Raw genomic sequence first — 20782 nt, 5'->3', positions numbered from 1 at the left:
TTAGTTTTTACTCTTCTGGAAATTCTGCAATTTTGAGTTATGACTATTAAATAGGATGTGCGATGTCTTGATAAATAACTAATAAAAGCGCATAGAAAACAAAATTTATAAATGACATTAATTATTATTATTTGAAGCGAATAATAACACATTTTACCTTGCTTTGAAGTGCAGTTCTAAAATCAAGATATCATTATGTATTATCAACTCAATAAAAAATGTATAAAACTCTATGATTAGAAATAACACTTATCGACTTGTGGTCCCAATGCCAGTGGCCCGGATTCAAATATCAGAGGTCCGAAGTTCGAACTCCACTCTACCCCAAGATCCCCATTTTTTAATACTGAGTTATTTACAATTCGTTAAGATAGACCCCAAAATTCAAGTTTGTCAATTATTAGAAGGATATATTTTTTTAAATTATTACCCCTTTGTGATCATTCAAGTATATACTCGATATTTAAGATTTATTTACTCCCATATCTATCGAAATACAAAAACGATGAGTTGTTTTTTTTTAAGTACTGATATCTCTAAATACGTCTATATTTTTTCTGCTTATGTTAGTAGTCGACATTACAACGAAAAGTTCTTTTTTTTTAGTTCGACAGCTGCCTTCTGGCTGGTTTGTTTGTTTTAGAATGAATTCTAGTCGTTCTTTCAAATGATACATAATTTACCAACATTTAACTAATTTAATCGAAAAAACATACACTGTAAGATAGTAACACACGTTATATGAACTTTTTCGATTCCTTGTCAGTTTAAGACCTATTGTTCATTAAAAATTAAAGTAAAATATTATATATGTATGAAAGATATAAAAAGTTAAAATATAACAAAAATTTCCAAATGATTCCTTTAGTAAGTGCAGAATACTTATTTTTTTCATCATCATTAATTAATTCAGTTCTGAACAGGTAAACAAAAAATAGAATTATTATTATTTTGTTTTTATATGTCTTAAGTTGGAATTGAACATACGTGCTGGTTTACGAGAACATTCAGAAGAAAATGATTTATTTGTCAGAATACTTAAAGCTCAAGAAGCATCTAATTTACGCTTATTAAATTCTAGATAAAGAACCCTTAAGGAACGCTCCCATTGCTTTCGAGAATATATTCCTACGTCAAATTTATGTATTAAAAATACGGGGTGGCGGCGCAAGGCGCTCGTAAAACAAAAACCGCATATTGCTCTGTGAAATACTAAGATGAAAAGCTCTTTTCATCTCATACTGTGTGTAGTCTTGGCCGGGATTACTCCAAGTGATTTTTTTGTTGCTCTTGTTTGTCAGCCAGATTTCCTTCATGCAAACGTTGCCGGCAGTCAGAACTATTGCGCATTTATAATCAGAAATTACATCTGTTATCAGTCTGGTTTGCTTAAATTTCTCGCTGTCTAGTTTATTATTTTATTTTATAGAAACATACAGTCAATAATGGTTAAATTACGTTATAAAGATAAGGTTGAAAGACAGACCAGCGAAGTTTCGAAAATGATAGCCATGCATATTAAATTATGGTACATTCTTAAATGTGTGTATGCGTATATATATATATATACACAAGAGGGTGTTGAGAGTAAGTGTTCAAGTGTGTGTAAGCGTGTGCATCATTAAAAAGCAAATGGGAGAGTATCATGAATAATAGAAGGGGCGTAATTTATTTTTAAATAAATTTAGGGGCATTGTAAATATATCAATAGATGAAGAAAAACGATAGTTTTTTTTTGTATTTATTTTTATTTAAGAAGATAAACATGAACAGAAAAATATAAAAGGAAAAATAATGAAACCCACTAAACCGCGAAACCGGTTTGTCAGCAGGCTTCTTATTTTTCCTTTACACAGAAAAACGTTAGAGAAATTATCTAATTTTAAAAGGTAATATATACATTAATAAAAAGTAAAAGCATACGTATTTCTTGGCAAAATTTATTTACAAAAAAATAAACAGATGATTGTTAACATAAAAAAGTAATCAATATAAAGCCTTGTTACATATGAGCCATTTGATTATTTTTTCCTTAAAAGTTTTGTCAACATTTTCTTTTAAGATCTGCTTAGGAATCTTATTAAAATTTTTAGTAATTGTATAATGAAGTGTTCTTTGGCCATACTTGTTAACATACCTCGATACTGCCAAGCTTTCACGTTGGGCTAGCCTTGTATTGTGTGTATGTATATACAATTTCTGTTAGTTACCATCAAATTGATATCTAGTAACAAATTTGAGCCATAAAATAGCATTAACGGACAGGCATCCTTGCTTTTTAAAATGTTCGAGTACCTCTTCCTCATCAATTCTAGCTGATCTGTCAGTTAATTTAAGAACCGAGTTTTGTAAGGATTGAATTTTTTTAATGTTGGTTTTACAAGAAAGGCCCTAATTGGTAATACCGTACCTAATAATTGATTCCGCTAATGATTGATAAATAAGTCTTAATGTTTTTATTGGTACAAAATAAAAAAAAGATGAAATATTGTTGTGCATAGTCAGTGATACAGACTGGCAGATGGAATAAATATTTGTTTCATGTCACGCGAAAGGGGACATACAGATTTATTTTAGAGAGTAGATTTAAAGAGTCTACTTTATTATTTTATAATTGATGTAAAAAACATAATTTAGATTTAGTGCGTCTATTTTCAAAGGTAAACAATTCGATTTGTTTAGTAGATTGGCTGAAGAGGCAAAGCGTTTTATTGTTTTCATGATCTAGGTATTAAAAAAATGCTCGTTGAACATTTTAAATCATTTTAATGCAAATTATATATTATGGGCTTCCACCCAACTGATGCAAACTCTAAATAACTGCATACAAAAATGTATAAAGTTTTAAAGTGTTTGGAAGTTCTTAAAATGAAGCTCAGCATTTGGTAAGCTTTTTCTACAGTATAATTTATATGAGACCCAAACAGCAATCTCGTATCGAGAATAACTCCCAAGTCTAATTAAATAGTAGTCAAACTCAAATACTTTAAGTATGTTTAATTATTTGTAAACAATGCTCGATTTTACTCCCTAGGGTGTTACTCAGCCTTATTTGATTATTTAAATGTATGTATTTATTTATTTGAATTTATTGCAACTGAGAGAAAAAACATTTTTTAAAAAGGGATATGGAAGTTTAGGTATTTATATTTAGCTTTGTTTGTATATGAAACTTTGGGAATACTCAAAATATTATTTATTTTACTTTCTGGTACAAATAGGAGTATGAAATTTAAAAAGTGTTTTCAAGCGTTGCATAGTACGTGAAGTGTTTAAGCCAGATGAATCTCCACAAAAACCGTTCGTCAAATAGACGAATGGATAGGTTTATTAGGGTTTGTACAAACGTTAGACGTCCAGGGTTAATATTGAATAAATACTCAAAACTCTTTTTATTGCTTTACCGTATTCAGTTTTCAGATCTAAATGGAAATAATGAATAATTATTTAAATGCGCAGTTTATTTTTGAGGTCTTCAACTTTAATTTAAGCTTAGTTCGGTACATGTATTTTAAACTCTTCAATAACGTCTGTAACCTAACGAACACGTAAATTTCTTAAAAGACACTATGTTATGTTTTTAAACAAATTCAACAAAACGTAAAATAAGTTAATAAAAAATACAAAAATAAGCAACTTTTGAGCAAGTCTGTGAGTATTAAAAAAAATCTCAATAAAGAAAATATTCAGCGTATTGTTAGCTGGCGTAGCTTATTGTAGTAGTGTTGACTAACTGAGGGGACTGGGAAGTAGGTAGCTACTGACACTAGTGACGGGTTTGATGGAACGAAATCAGCATTCTAATTTCTGATTGGTTGAATGAGCGGAATGGCGTATGGGTGACATAGAATCATGTTTAAAGTATGACACTTTAAAACTAGACAAAATAAACAAAAAGCTCATCTAATATCCCGATAATAGAGAAAGTCAATATCGCGTTTTTGGTCCGATATTCCGGTTTGTCGATATTATCGAAAAACCGGTATCTATGCTCTTATACCGTCTAATGTTGTTTTTATGAGTTGAAATTAAGATTCTCCCATACTAATTTCTTATCAAGACCGAGACTCATGAGGCTTTTGAATTTTCGTATTCTATCCAAATATTTGCCCCTATCTAGCCTCAAAATATTTGCACTGCACTGTGTAAATGTATGTGTAAACCTACAAAGTAAAGGAAGTAAGGGTTGCGATGGTAGTGGACAGAGCCTTTAGGGAAATCATGAGGCAAAAGGATCGAGACGTTTAACTTTGCGTCTAGACGCTTCAAGTAGGCTTTTTATTCAGTTAACCATGTGAAAAGGTTTTTACTATTTATTTTTCGCCGCTCCAGTGGAAATATTGTAAAAACGTGTATTTTTACAAATCATTTACCTTCTCGAGTGAATGGTCACCATGAAATTCATGTCTACGGTAAAAATAAGAGACATAATGGGTATCCCTTTCCTTTGAAGAAAACTTGTATGAATATCAAAAATATGAAAAGTTTTCATGAAAACTTTACCTGCTTTCATGACAGAAATCGAATACGTCATGAAAGATTTATTTCCTTTTGACGCAATAATTTTGTTCGGTATTTTTTAAAACCTTTTTTTTACTCTAAAAAATTTAAACGTTGATCAGTTTATAATTAACTTTTTCTTTCTAATAATCAAAGCACTTTTGTAACCATCCTAAAATCTTCTTTCTTATCTAACTCATATAGTGTCCATGCGGCTCGACTGTGAGATTATCTTCCATCGGCGGCCTCCGTGGTGTAGTGGTCAGGACGCTTGACTCGCGCACGGAAGGTTCCGGGTTTGATTCCCGGTGAGAACACAAAAATTAAAAATGTGATTTTTCTCAAGCCTGGTTGTTCTGTAATGTAATTTACCACTGTAACTGGGCCTCCTGGCCTGTTGTGGTGAAAAAAAAAATGAAATGAATGAATCCACTATCGAAGATGTTACTACAGCATTTGATTTTAAATCCAGTTTTAAAAAAAACATATCCTTTCCCTTCCTTAATCTCTCCTTTCCTCTTTCCACTTTATTCCCTTTTTTTATTAAGTAAAAATATTGATTTAAAGTAATTCATAAACAAATACAATTATCTCTGTGTATATTTTTTTTATTTAATTTTCTTTTGAATGCGATTTTGTTACTTGAATTATATAGATAAAACTCTTATTTTATAGGTTGGTTGGAAGAAATTGCAATTGGGCAATAAGCCCGCCAATGCAATATTAACATTTTATCCAAAAAGTTAAATAAATGTTTAAAAAGTTTAGATGTATATCATGATTTATTTATTGATTGTAAGGTCAGGTCGAAATCAACAATATAAAATTAACAAATAATGTATAAAAATATTACAATATTTTTTAAGTACATTTTTCTTATTAACATGATATTTATCTAAAGGACTGAAATGCGCGCTACCAAATAAAAATGTATTTATTATATTTCAGTGAATAAAAAAAAATAAATCTTTAATCATGATGAGAAATAAGGGCATTAGGTTTCCTTTTAAAAGAATTGAAATATGCAAAACATCTAGAAAAGCAACAAATTCTAAGCAGAGAAGAGGATTCTAGACACACGAGAATACAAAATGGGAACCACAATCTAAACAAAGCGGTTAAGACGGGTAAAACGACTTAAAGCCTTCCTGGCATCTTGCAGTAAATATTGGTATTCTTCCTAATGTGTGGTGGAGCTAGACCAATGGAAGGTTCTTGTGAAGGAAGTTGAAGACCATATACTTTCATATTATGCTTCCTTTGCAAGAAGAAGAAGTTGGTACATTTTTTAAATTTAATTAAAAAGGTGCTTTTAAGAATTTCAGCCCCACGGGAAATTGGATATAAAAAAATATTCGTCGTCTTTCAATAAGGAAGATCTGTGTTTTTTTTTATTTTTATTATTAATTTGTAAAATACTATTAAACCAAGCCAATAAATTTTTGTTTCATTTTTATGTGTCGTATTATTTGCGTTATGATTTTTAAAAATGTTGTACTTTTGAAATTACTCCGCGTGTGACTTTTCAAGTTCTCTTCCCCTTCTTCTCGGTTAGTTCTGCTGATTAGTCAGTTGACTTACCACTAACCGAAAATTTATCACAACTCTCTTATTATTGGTTGATTCCGAAGAACAAATGACGGCGTCCAAAGTACTTAATTTTTATTAAAACTATTTTGAATAAATTTTTTATACATTTTCAAGAACATTCGCCGTGCATTTTTATGCTCTTATTTTTTGTTTGACATAATTTAAATATTTAAATATTCTAATATCATAATTTGATTGGGTTGTGGCCCCGTGGCTAGTGTTTCGGACTTACGGATCAAAGGTTTGAGGTTCGAATCCCACTCTACCCCAACTTGATTCCCATTTTCTAATAGTGAGTTATTTACAACTTGTTGAAAATGCCTCCACAATCGAAATATTTAGGTAAATAATAAAAAGGCAAATATTTTCCTTAAAAAAAAAATCATGGAAAAAAATAGGTTTGGAGGCGCCGGGTATCGATCCCGGTACCTCTCACATGCTAAGCGAGCGCTCTACCATCTGAGCTACGCCCCCAGGTACAAAAGAGATAGTAATGGACTGTTTTATCACCAGGTCGTTATCATACATTTGTACATAATACTACGTATAATTATACGAGTCTGTATCAATGTCAGCAACAATCAGCTACTAAAATATTTATATAGCCACTAGATTACAGAACGCAAACAGAATCTACAACATGAGTACAAAGACAAAAGTTAAACGAAAGAAAGTACGTTACGCCGTCATTCTAATCTCATAATCAGAAAATAACTTAAAGGAAGTGAGAACAGTAGTTTGTATTTTCATCATATTGAGTTTTGTCCCTGAAAACGGGCATCGATCAATTCTTCGTCATTCCGTTGTTGGTCCATATTTTCAAAGCGTTCTGCAGGTAAATAAGTTGTCATCTAAGACTCTGTCACCGTATTACTTGATATGGATCACTAAAGTGACCGGTAGTTTAATTGAGAAAATTAATCTTTAGTTCATTTGGCTCATTTAGGTTATCATATCTCCGCATCTTTGTATCATTTGTATCTTCATATCTTTCATGTCTTATGTGTCTCTAGTTCGTTTAGCTCTTTTATTTGCTTTAGCCAAATGTGCATGAGCGGTGAATGAAACAAATAATTCTATGCCTTTGGCAGGTTTATCAACATGATTTTCCTTGTAGATTTTATTAATATTGTTCTGTTGGTGTTATAATATTACAAACCTATATAAAACAGACAAATTACTTAATTTACAAAAATAACGATAGTACTACAAGCCATTTTTTATGGAACAAATCGACGCAGAAGTTACATTTCATGCAGGAGTTATTTATGTTTTATTTACTTTTAGAATTAATGCTTTACCTTTTTTTAAACCCCTCTAGCGGGTTCAACTTTTTTTTAATTTTTTTTTTTATATAATGTGTGTAGTTATACAATGTGTTATAAAATAAACAAATGCAAAAAAAAAATGATAAATAAAATTTTAAAAAAATCAAAAAACCGGCCTCTTGCACAAAATAAGTAACTGATCTAATAAGTTATTCCACAACAAAATTGTCATTTTTAACATTGTTTCATTTGTAATAATAATTTGATGTAACATCTTCCATTTGGATCATTATTCTTTAATTTGTTTATTTTATTCACTCATTGTTTCAAGTTATTTTGTTTGTATTAATTATTACCGCTTAACACGGACACATCCTGAAAAACCATAAAAGGTAAGTACATATGAATATTTTTGAAATGAAGGAATAAATAAACGAATGAATTTGAAAAAGTGTTTCTTTAAATTTTGATATTAAACAACAAAACATAAAATATCTAAAAACTCTAATTCCAGGGAAAAAACTAACGTGCTGTTCATATTTGAGGGCATTAAATGAAATACGAATACATAATCGTTTACAACAGCAGGTATTTAGGTATCTACTATAGATGCAGTGCTTATTTGTAGGTACCTGATCTATCTACCAACCACAGAGATAGTTACAATCTAGTTTAATGAATGAACTAAATGAATGAGAGATCCAAAAGACACGAAAATACATTTAGTTTGGCGCTCTTTTCGGTCGCGAACTAACTGACCGAGATGTGAGAAACGTATCTCTAGTTTAATGTTTTCGACCTTGTCAGTATGAACCGGGTCGTTCGCGAACTACACACCTCTAATGTATAGTCATCAAATGATCATAATATATTACAGCCCCAATTATTACGCATAATGTATGGACTGCTATTATTACCCTCATCAACCTAATAGCTGACCCTTGCCTTTTCATATGTTTATCAACCGTATTTGGATTGGTCAAAGAAAATTCTAAAACCCTCATGAACGTTCCAGTTGATACACAAATTGAATCCCAAAGAGATGGTTGAGTTTATATCTACCACTAAAAATAAAATCTATTTATTTATGCTCTTTTAAGTTAGTTCATAACATCTTAAGAACTAATATAACATTAAATAACCTTTAAATTTTTTTATCAAAATTTCTCAAAAACATATTTTTTCAAATTAATTTGTAATATTTAGATCTTTTCTATCTCTTTTATTTCTTTAGGTAACTCATTGTACAGCTTCAATCCCTTGTACTATTAGTTTTGAGATTCTGTTTTTCTCGTCATTGGTAATTCAATATTTTTTTATTTTCAAATCTGGTCACATTTCATCATTTATCTTTTACCACTAATCTTATTTCCTTTTTTTATAACAGGCTTATATTTCACTCACAGAAAAAAGCTTCAATATTAAAAAAATTGGATACACCATGACAGCAAAATTCATAAAACGAAACAAAATTAAGTATTTTTAATAAAACAATAATTTTATTCTATGCTTTCATTATTGAACAAGCTTAATTAAAAATTATTTGAAAAATTAAACGAAATACTAGCAATATTTTGGTAAATAATTAAAGACTCACGTTTTATTAGAGATAATAATTAATAGGGGGAGTGGTTCAATCATTTAATACAAATTCGAATAATCTCCCTTTGACACTGTGATTATTGGATGCATTGAAATATTCCATACGATCAAACACGAAATACTGCTAAATCATGACGTTTACCAACATCCCTTATGTAACCATTGAGCTGAAATTAATTTGCAATATTGTTTAGCAATTAGTCCCGAGCCGGGCTTTTGATATCAATAATATTTTACGCAAATGCATTCACTCCTAAAAATATTTATTTTAGGATACATGAAATTTTTATAAAATATTTTTTTTTAATATTGAAGAAGATGCAAAACATGAATGTACTTTTTTTATGACAAACTTATCTGCTTAAACGGACGTATTATCAACGCCTATAGGAAATTTTCTATATTTGTTACACGAAAGATGAAAAATGTCTGCGTAACCGGAGAGAACGGTATTGTAAAAATGACATGCTTTATAAAAAAAACATTTTTTAATTTTTTTTTCGTGAGTATGGGTAAATTGAATTTAGTTTGGAGGCTTGTCCTGTTAGGCCCAATAAATTTTAAAGAACTTGTTATTATAGGGCAATCTATGACATTATTCACAAGTTTAAATATAAATAATTGATCTACAATCACTCTTCTGAACTTTAGAGTTTAAATTGCATTTTTTTATTTTTTATTTAAACTTAAAGTAGGGCACACATATCATACATATTGTTATGTGTGTTCTAATAATTTGCCTTTTTCCTAAATGGAAGTCTAATTTTGTTCTTTTCTCTAGTATTGTGATCGTGTTCATGCTGGTTCCGATAATTTTTTTTCCAAAATTGTGTTTTTTTATTAGAGTTTATAATTTTATGAACAAATATCATTGTATTGTAAAATATTCTTTGTTTATATGTTAATAATTTCATTTCATTTACCATCGACTTTACCCTCGTGTATCTGTTTTTTTTCAAAATGATTCTAAAGGCTTTATTTTGAAATACAGTTAGTTTATCTATGTTTTCTTTGTTTGATAAAAATAAAATGCTACTACAGTAGTTAACGTGTGGTTCAATAATTGCTTTGTAAATAGTTTTGCAGGAGTCCTTATCAATAAATCTTCTGATCCTTCCCAAAATTGATATTTTTTTTGCAATCTTATTTATTACCATCTTAGCGTTTTGGTGAAATGTAAGTTTTGAATCCAACATTACACATAAATATTTTATAAAATTAAATAAAATTTCTACAATAAAATTTGTATTATATTAATTACGTAACGGATAATCGAAATTCGCTGCATTTGAATTGCAAATATAGTGCCCTATGCACCAACGGGTGCGAAAAGGAAACTGATGATTTCCTTTTATAAAATCAAAATTGGTACAGAATATGTAAATAATTGATGCCATATAACCATAAAAGTATTTTTAAATAATTCATTATAGGAAAGAGGATATCATAATTATTTTTTTTTGTTATGTTTTGAGTTATTTTTCTACCAGCAACTCTCAAATTATAATTTCTAACCGTTTAAATGAATTTGTTAATAATTTTTCCTAGAATTATTTTTTCCTTTTTTCTTCTCCTGTTCTTTACGTTACTGCCTGTTTAAAAATGATTTTTAGGGGTAAAAAAATCCACCATATAAAAAATAATTGTTTTGATATCCTTATATAATAATCAGTCAATCGTTTATTGGATGAATTAGGTAAATTTAAAGAGTTTCAGGGGAAAATAATATGTACAAACCAAAAAATCACAAATTTTCAAGTTTGTTTTTGCCAAAGCAGATACCTAAATCTGCAAAGTCGTTTGTGGAGAACGAAAAACTAATAGGGGTGTATTCCCAAACGATCGAAAGAACTAGAAGTTAAATTGACTTTTTCCCATTTTGATAAAAGTTTCCCTTATGGTCAAACCAGAGAACCACCAGTTGTGATCTCTTCAAGAAATCATACGGTATTGTTCCCTAAGTTAAGGGCTCAGACAGACAAATCTTTTTATTTTATCTGTACAAGTTTTAAACTTTGTTTCTGATTACAAAACTCCGCCTATTTCCCTTATGGGCAGTAAAATTCGACTTTGATAAATGCATGTTTTGAGCATGCTCAAATTTTTGTAGATAAATATTTAATTGAATTATTTTATGATTTCAGAAAGACATAAACTTGTGTCAATATAGATGAAGGGATTATTATCTTCTTTTCTACGTCCACTCCTTATTCGAACATGTGGACTTCACAAATAACTATCGACGTACCAATGAGCGACACGATAACAACTTCTCACCATGGTTATTTATCATATTCGCGATCACAATGCAACATCCGTGAAGACCTAATATTAAATTAACATTAATATGTTGTAATCAACAGAGATGAATTTAAGAGAAGGTGGTATACAAGTCTAGGCATCTACAGGACTTATGACCTGTCAATGGCTGGTTTAAGTGGCCACTTTACACACTGTGTAACATTCACCATTCTGCCCATATTGGAACATCTATATTCCTTCAATTCTTTCATCTGTTGATGTTTGTGAAGTTAGAGTGCTGAAACCTTTATTTATGCGGGTGAGATTCATCTAATTAAATTATTTTACCTACATATTAGGCAAAGCATGAAATGTTATTTTTCAATTTTTATACTTCTTCATGAACCAGGTGGATTTATCAACCTCACCCGCATCAATAAAGGTTTCAGCTCTCTAACTTCACAGACATCAACAGACGAAATAATTGAAGGAATATAGATGTTCAAATATGGGCAGAATGGTGAATGTTACACACTGTGAAAAGTGGTTACCTAAACCAGCCATTGACAGGTCATAAGCCCTGTAGATGCCTAGACTTCTATATTACCTTTTCTTAAATGTTCTTCATCTCTGTTGTAATATGTTAATATAAACAGCTCCCCAGGGAGTTGAATCCAGTCCTTGTCTACAAAAATTTGAACAAACTCAAAATATTGTTGATAGATGATTATTATTTAGATATAATACTTAAAATAAAATGAAGAAATATTTAATACAATGTAAAAGTATTGGCAATATGTACATGGCTACAATGTCAATTGTCTCATTTGTCAACGTAAGATAAATAAATTACGACTTTTTAGATTCACTTAGATTAAAAAACATTTTTAGAACACACCGTATTTGCTTCGTCACAAAAAAAATAATGATGTAAATTATTATTTTACATACCAATTAAAATCTATGGAGCATATTTTTCATCGGAAAAATAACAGATGGTCAAATAAAAATTTACCGCTACCCCGCTACAATCTGGCTTTATAACTTCTGGCGAATCTACCCGGAGTTATACAATCCTAGTTTACAACTAAGGTTGTAAATCGCTTTCCAAAACATCGATGCAACGAGACATCGATGTTTGAAACGAAAGTTTAGATTAAAAATAATTGTTGATATTAATTTATCCCTTAAATTTCAACAATTTAAAAATACTCCGATTATGTGCAACAAATCCTGTCCTGACTCTGATCAGCCTCTTTATAATAATGAACAGAGAATTGAGAAAGTTGAGAGCTTTAAATTTTTGGGAGTTCACATAACTAAGAATGGAAGCATACACAAAGAGCTCGCAATCCGCCTAGGAATTGCTGGAGCAACTTTTGACATAATGCGTGTTGTCTGAAACTCTGGTCTATACTCGGTCAAAACTAAATGCCAATTTTTAACTCTTGTATAATGTCAGTACTCTTTTGTGGGTGCGAATATTGGTACCTTACCAAAGCTCAAAACACCAAACTTCTGAGTTTTGAGAGTAATTGCTTGAGAAGAATATTAGATATTAGATGGTTTGATTATATAACTAATATTGAATTCCGAGAATGGACCCAACAGCCTCCTATAACGGGCGTCTTGAAGATGCAGGGGTGGACCTGGCTTAGGCACGTGCTGTGCATGCTTAAGGATAACCATGTTGCATTTTCTTCAAACCTGCGGGCTCACGCCGTCCTGGAAGGTCGTCGATGACGATCTTTCGACTTTATTCGGTGAAACTAAAGGGCGCTGGATCGACGTGGGAAGAGGCGAAAATTCTGGCTGGCAAAAGGATCTCCTGGAGGCAACTGGTGATGTTCACATGCTCCACTTAGGAGCGGATGTGGAAAAAAAGAAGATATAAAAAAACCTTTTTCAAAACTTTTGTATCTCTATTATCTCTTTGAAATTATTGAATTCAAAGTAACTTTACGTTTTTTTTTAGTGAGTGAAATTATTAAGACGTATCTAACCAGTTACAAAAAAACTTCATTTTTCTTTATTTCTTAACCAAAAACCAACTAATTTTGATAGTGCGGGTTTGTAAATTTGCAAATGTTTGTATTTGAGATATTGTCGGCCTAACTATTTTCGGCTTAACATCAGTCATTGACAAAGTGGTCACAAAGTTTTGAATCAGGTGGAAGAAATGAACGCAGTTATACAGAAAGCAGCCAGCCATGGAAAAGTAAAACTGAGATAAAAGCACTTTTTTGAAAAGGGCGAATAATCGAATTTACACAACCATTGGAATGTTTTCGACTTTTGACAAATGATGAACAATGAATGCGTTAGTTTTTTGATGTTACGAACAAGAATTGAATTACGTAATTGACCGATTTTTATGATTTTTAAAATACCGTAACATTTTCTCGTTCTGTGGGGGTTTTCTGCAAATTGAGAAATGCCGTTTTTGTTATCGCTACTATGTTCAGAAGGTGATTATAACAGTTTTTTGTACGAAAGTGATCTGGCAGTTTTTAGCAGAACATAGAATAGACCTTACTGCATCCGATAACACTAAGATCTTATTTTTTCGAAATTGTGGACTGGCTGCTTTCTGTATAATTACGTTTAAACATGATAAGTCAATAAAAAAAGTTAATGGAAGAAAAAAGACAAATATAATCTAATATCTACCATATTTTTTCTATCCAGTCTTCATATTGTATTTCAGCAGATAGGTACAGAGCACACCTTTGAGGTTGGATTATGGAAGTCTAAAATAAATTTTTCAACTCTTTTAATATATCTGCTCCTTTAACAGTCTGCGTTATAAGTTCGGTGAAATAATTATTTTGAATTTATTTATTCGTTAATAAAAAACAAAACGACATCGCTTTCAAGCAGATTGTTGACTCGTGGTAGTGCTTAGGACTTACGAATCAAATGTTTGACGTTCAAACCCCGCTCTATACAACTTTATTCCTATGTATTGAGTATTCGAAACTCGTTGAAAACATGTTTTTTGCAATTCCGTATTGTTTTTAACAACATTATTTTTTCCGATGTATCGATGTTTAAAAATATCGATGTGTCGTTTACATCCCTACTCACAGCTTTACAAATATGCCCCCGAGGGCGCGATGCTAAAATTAAATGAGCGCTCAAATCGCGGCCCTTCAAATCACGAAATAATAAAACGGTGGCTGCCATTTTTAATTTCCGAACGGCAACAAGATGGACGCCCGCGCATAAAGTTGACGAAGCGAGAGTGATGACAGATTTGCATGATATTAGACGGTGAACTGTTGTTTTATTGGCCACCCATAATTTGTGGAGGAGTTGCACGAAAATTTATGGTAATTTAAACAAAAAGTTTTAATTTTCTTAAGTGTTTAATTATAAATAGGATCATTAAACTCCCGCTTTCCGTCGTTAATTTTCATGTTAGTTCAAATTATTGCCAACCATATTGTTTTTACTTATTTTTTACTAATACCTAACCTGACAAAATCAATTCAAGAGTCCTCTTCACTAGGACAACCTATTCTGAGGATGGCTTTATCACGTGTCACTAAATTATTTGAATAAATATTCAGAACATACGAGGGTTGTGTAAAAAATAAGGTTCTCCATTTTTTTCAGGTTTAAGGCATTGTTTATTTGAACTGAAAAATACATCATTGGAAAGCTTAATTTCTCGACTATTTTTCAACATAATCACTAGTTTTTTCAACGCATTTTTATGGACGGCTATTCCACTTTTGGAATCCAGCTTCAAAGAATTCCACCGCCAGTCCATGGAGGAATTTGGTGACCGCTTCCTGCACTTTTTCATCAGTCTCAAAACGTTGTCCACCCAAGTGTTGCTTTAATTTTGGAAACAAGTGGAAGTCACTTGGTGCAAGATCAGGGCTGTAGGGAGCATGTAAAATGAGATCCCAGCCAAAATTTTCGATTAAATCCTCGGTTTGGCAAGAGACGTGCGGGCGCGCACTGTCGTGGTGCAGTCTAACGCCTTTCGTCAGTCTTCCTCTCCGGTGATTTTGGATGGCTCTTCTGAGTGTTTTCAAGGTCTCGCAAAAAATTTCTGAATTTATTGTGGTCCCTCAAGTCATAAACTCAACAAGCAGGAAGGTCACCAAATTCCTCCACGGATTGGCGGCGGACTTTAATAAAATATTTTTTTTTTTTTATAAATCATCAGATCGAATTTAAAACCTAACCTTTATTCGTTCCCTTTATTTGAATAAAACAATAAACAATTTACACAGTGTTAAAGTGGCCACCTTAATCAGCCAATGACAGATCATAAGCCCTGTAGATGCCTAGACTTCTATATTACCTTCTCTAAAATGTTCTTCTTTTCTGTTGTAATACGTTAATAAAACAATAAATATTTTTATAGAATAGAAACCTCCTTTACTGTACCCCGCCAACATATTATGTTCTCATTAACATCGTCCTACTCTGTTTCATCATAATAATATGTTTTGTATCTCTTTTGACATGTTTTTTAAATATACCTATACTTAAGATAATATTTAGTTTTTTTATGAATGAATCTTCCACTGTATAAATTTTACCAATCCGAAAATGCCCATAGAGGGTGAAAGTGCTAATTGGTCGAATGAATAAGTGGAAGTGTATCGAGCGTTCTTAATTTCATCGTCATCATTCCCTTTCCACACCTAATGGTGCATTGGGTACTTCATTGGTACACCAATTGTAGCGTATCTTAATCATTTTTGTTACATAAAGATAAGATTACGCTTCAGGTACCAGTCCAGTGGCTATGAAGTATTTCAGTGTGAAAACACCCTTTAAAATAAATATTTTATATCAATCATGTCGAGAATCGATTTTTTTTTTGCACCACAACAGGCCAGGAGGCCTAAATACAGTGGTGAATTACATCATAGAGCACCCAGGCTTGAGAAAAATCACATTTTTTTATATTTTTTGTGTTCTCACCGGGAATCGAACCCGGAACCTTCCGTGCGTGAGTCAAGCGTCTTGACCACTACACCACGGAGGCCGCCAAGAATGGTTAGTGATTAAGGGTTAATTATTTATTTATTTATTTTAATTTCTGAAAACTTATTTTCTCACTAGTTACCGGGGGCGAATTCTCCTAATAACAGATTTTTTGCAGCTCACCAAATTTTTGACATAGAAAGTAATGTTTTATTTTCCATTATTATTAGAAAAAAATATATCACACGCCATCGTTTGCATTTCTTGCTTTAGTAAATTTACATCACATTTAGTTTAAAACTTCATTTCATACAGCGAGTCAGTGCGCTTTTATCGACCCAAATGATAACTACTGGATTATACGAGCTTGCGCGGCCAAAGATAATACATGCATTTAATTACGTCCTTATACACCAAATTTCAGATTTTCGTTTGAAAATTACACTAACAATTACTGTTGAAACTTGCAGCGTTCTTAAATTCAATTTAGTTTTTCAACACTCCTTCATAATGGCTTATATTCTTTTAAATAAAACTGTTTGACTGAAGACCATGCAAGGAGGGTAACATTATACGCACCGGTTATACGTGAGGAAGAGAACGAATATATTATGCCTTAACAAGAACGTTAGATTATAATAGTATTATACTTGGCAAGTCCTGTTCGGTGGTTTGAAAATAAGTTTATTGTAAAATAAATAATATTACAAACTGACGTTTTTATACTTAATATGAGCGTATTCGTAAATCTTTTGGTGGGTTTTAAAAAACAAAGATTCGCTGAACAAAAATAAAATATATGCGAGTAATAAAATGTTTTTATGGAGACGATGACAGTTTAATTACATGTTACTCTTCAGCACCTATTTAAACTTAAAAAATAATATTAAAGTTATGATAAAAACGTGTCTAGTGAATTAATAGTGAATAGTGTTAAGAGTAAATACATATGTGTAAAGAATAATTTGAAGTATAATTTATATCGTTTCGTGAATTTTAAAGTGATATTAAACTCAACGAAATAATTTTTTTTAATTTTTTTTATTTATTATTAGGTACTTGTTTTATGCAATAAGTTTTTTTTTTATTTGTTAATCAAATGTTTTTGTTAAATTAAAAAATATTTAAACCAAAATTGTTTGCCGCTAGCGCCATTTGTTACACGTTATTTATCAAATATAAAATATACATTTTTTTGGATATACCATACTACCGCTATGGACATTTTTTCATAATTTTCGCAGCTTACCAATCTTAAAAATTAACCGCTTGCTAGGTACAAATCCAGAGAGCGTTAATGAAATATCAGAGTTGTAACATCATTAGAATAAAATAAATAAATAGTATGCACCAATATTGAAATAATAAAGACCAATATAAAAAATGGATAAAATACAGTGCTTGACTAGAAAAATTTGGACACTCAAAATATTGTTAGGTTTAAACAAACATATTTTAACACAGCGAGATTTTTTAAGATTAGTCGCAGCGTTGAATAGATATTTGTAATACAATATACAAAACTAGTTTTTTAGCAGTAAACGTACATACTTATGTACATGTTACGATTCGTAAAACATTGAGGAAACAATAAAAACCTCATTAGTATGTTTTATGTCAGAAAAATGAAATAGAAATTTGTTCCTGCTGTAATTGGAAACGTTGATGGAATAATAAATCCTTGTTTGACGTTGGGAATATCTTTTCTTCCTAAACGTCTCAATGTTACGTAATATGTTGTACAATGAAACAATTCTTAACCCGTGTATAAATAATGTAATGTGCCTACATTATATAAAAATTATATGAATGGGTTGTAAATTTTATAAATAAATAATAATGTCAACGATACTAGATTTCGTTTTCAATTTCTATGTGACTTTCAGAATTTTCCACGTTAGAATTATTTTCATACAACGAAATATTGTAAAAAAATCTATTCCAAACGAAAAGAATTTTTGTGATAATGATTGTGAACTTAAAATGTGCCAACAAGTACATATATACTCCTGAAGAATGCATCTCCATAATGGAGTCATCCAGGAAAAAATCCTCCGGCTGTCATAAAGATGGAAAAGGAAGATTTTTGGGTACCGTTTTTCAGCACTAGGGATGACTGACGAAGTTAATGGATTTATTATGGAATTCTGAAGAATATGAGGCTGGTCCGTAAGAAGAGAAAATGTTAAATTTACTTAGGTACATTCTGAAATTTATAACAGCGTTTCTTACGTAAGTACCTGTTAAAAAAAAATTCCGAGAGTAAAATTTAGTAAACTATTCTTATTTTATCTCTTTTTTTAAATTTTGCTGAAATTCGACATAAAAAAAGCCTACTGCTATCATTTACCACAAACTTGTAATGTTTCTTGAGGAGAATAATTAACCCATGCCTACAAATATTTTGACATACTCCAAATTATGTTTGAAATTAATTTGGATTAAAATAATAAAACACGGAGATGACCTTCGCGCCCTTTTTTAAGATGACGCCATCGCTATGTTTCACCACTCGATTCCATCGAACTTTCGGTCCAATGAGTCACATCACCCCTAATTGATCATTTCGGTTGGTATAATATAGAAATATGTAGCTGGTTTCGTGAAATATCTCAAACAATATTATAACCTGTCGCAACGACGCACCACCAACATTGTACTGTTCAATATTTAGACATATCTGAGGAACAAAATTTACTTAAGAACTGCTGTTTATTTTATAACATAAGTAATAATCCCGGGCCAGGAAATGTATGTGATAAATACCTTGGCGTAATCTTGAGTGATTTAATAAACGGAAAGTACCATTTATAACCAACGATTATTTTTAATTAACATGCTCATCAGTTGTTTCATTTATAACTGAATTATCGCTATCTTTGTAGCCTTGTATCCGTTATAATGATCATTTGAGACGTGTCTGAATATTTTAACAAATTACTTATATGTAATTAGCCCTTTTCATTGGCTGAGCGAGGGAGTCGATGAATCTTTTACAACCCTTTAAAGTTAACTTGACATCTTGGTGGAGTTATTGCTGTTAAGAGCCCACCCAACCAACTGGGTTTAAAGGGCCCTTACTTGCAACACTGAGATAGCGGAAGACATTGAGATACTGTATGGAGGTAGAAATTCTCACTTAAAGATTAATTTAGCGGTCCCGTACAGTATTTTTATCTAGTTAGCTGGTGACCATGGGAGAAATGCCTAGAGAGTGTAAGTATTTGAGAAGTCATACTACAAACATTGCCGTGTTAAACGCGTAAAACACTATTTCAAACCAAATACAAGATCAGTTCCGGAACCTTCGTTGAATGGAACACAAGACGGGTGATTAGTGCGACATTTAGTGTATAGGTACCTCTATATCTATGTAATAACTCAAAAGTATAACAAATATGAAAACAAGAATCTATTTACAAAAAGACAAAACAACCATTTGTTTTCGACTGTGTCACAAAACAAGCCATTATAAAAACATTGTTCTTGGAGCCGCCTCCTTAATCATTACGAAAATACAAAGAAAATAAAGAATTTCCAAATTAAAACCATGGTGAAGAGTGCAAGCAATACTCGCAAAGTCTCATCAGCTAGCGTCTCCTTTGTATTTCGCGCAAGGGCGGTTCTTTTGTTATGTATAATTATTGTTAGTCAGATTTTGAAAAGGAAATGAAAATGTCCAGTCAAAAGGAAACTCAACAGGTCTCCAGGAATATTTTTTCATCGACGATTTTTTCATGGTCGAATAAAAGTATTTTTTCTTATGTTAGAAAATTAAACCTCCAAATTTATTTGAGCACTAAAAGGTCTTTTGTTATTCATACACTAAGTGAACATTAGAACTGGTTGCATCATCTAAGCAGAATGTGATGTTAACGACTTTATCTCCCTCAGTCCTAGATTCAACCCTTCCTCCATACTTAAAAACGTTTTTTTTAAATATTTGTGTGAGAAAAGTTTATTTTATTAAATGTTGTTGTGATATATTTAGTTACAAAGATGTCGAACTTGCTTTGTTTATTTAAAAAAAAATATAAGTACGGCAGACAGCTGTAGAAAAGTGAAACTGAGATAAAAGCACTTTTGTGAATAGAGAGCATCATCAATTTCACACAACAGTTGGAATGTTTTTTTTAAATAGAAAAAAGAATTTAATTACATATTTGACTACTTTAAATGATTTTATAAAGCTGGTTGACCACACAACATAAGATGTGCATTTTGTAGAATACAGCCAGTCCTAGTGAAAATCTGCAATTTTTGACGACAGGTATAATGTTGAAAACAGACAACGGTTGTGGACGTTTTCTGCTGATTGTAAAAAAATATTGTAACTTAAGTTTTATTGCTGAAGTTGACTTTGGCTGTTTTCTGTTGAATGTGTTATTAATAATCATCCATACCGTTAGACTTTTCTAGTGCAGTGCGTGTTTTCTGCAAATTGAAAAAATGCCATTTTTGTGATCAACTCTATTTTAAAAAGCTGATAATTTCAGTTTTTGGTATTAAAGTGGCCAAGTATTTTTAGCACAACATAAAGTTGACCTTACTGCACCCGATAACAGCAATATCGCATTTTTTCTAAATTGTAAACTAGCTCTTTTCTGAAGTATTTATGAATTATTAACAGA

The 20782-nt window shown here is 31.3% G+C and overlaps 1 non-coding gene across 1 annotated transcript; it reads right to left on the bottom strand.

Moving 5' to 3' along the window:
• Positions 1-6491: 6491 nt before the first annotated feature.
• On the bottom strand, positions 6492-6564 carry TRNAA-AGC (transfer RNA alanine (anticodon AGC)). The gene has a single exon. It is a non-coding gene; the product is annotated as a tRNA-Ala (tRNA).
• Between the last annotated feature and the right edge of the window lie 14218 nt (positions 6565-20782).

Source organism: Micrasema longulum, unplaced genomic scaffold, assembly GCF_059751315.1.
Source record: "Micrasema longulum isolate JH-2025_06_02 unplaced genomic scaffold, ASM5975131v1 h1tg001172l, whole genome shotgun sequence".
In the NCBI taxonomy this organism is placed as follows: Eukaryota; Metazoa; Arthropoda; class Insecta; order Trichoptera; family Brachycentridae; genus Micrasema; species Micrasema longulum.
The sequence above is the reverse complement of the archived record's forward strand: the minus strand, read 5'-3'. Positions and strand labels throughout refer to the sequence as shown.